This window comes from Nerophis lumbriciformis, linkage group LG02 (assembly GCF_033978685.3).
Source record: "Nerophis lumbriciformis linkage group LG02, RoL_Nlum_v2.1, whole genome shotgun sequence".
Taxonomy (NCBI): domain Eukaryota; kingdom Metazoa; phylum Chordata; class Actinopteri; order Syngnathiformes; family Syngnathidae; genus Nerophis; species Nerophis lumbriciformis.
In genome coordinates this window covers 40,392,055-40,392,500 of record NC_084549.2, presented here as the reverse complement: position 1 = coordinate 40,392,500, position 446 = coordinate 40,392,055, and positions in this window count along the sequence as shown.

The window sequence follows — 446 nt, the reverse complement described above, 5'->3', positions numbered from 1 at the left end:
CCACCGTGACCATGAAATAAAAAAAATGTTATAAGTACACCTCTGCATAACGTTATTCTCATTAACATGAAAGAAAACAACGCAGTGGGCTTAGCTCGTCTCCAACCATGGTCACAGTGAAGCCAAGCTCATATGCTTTGGCATATTGTTAGATTTTAGGATACTTTCTTTTGTCTCATTATCTCTGTTTCTATCTATCTTTATTTTTATCCTTGTTAAATATTTTACCATGGTCTGTTGAGGGTTTGTTCACTGCACTTCATATCTCCTGCTCTGTGCTGCTCTGTGCTGTGTGTGTGCACATGCTCAGTGCAGAGAAAAAACAACAGCATAGAGCTAATACTCCTAGTGCACACTCTGACAATGAGAATGCCACTGCCACCTACTGTAGTTGATGTGCAATTACACATTATCCGAGTATGGCAAAAAATGGTCATGTTCCCCGA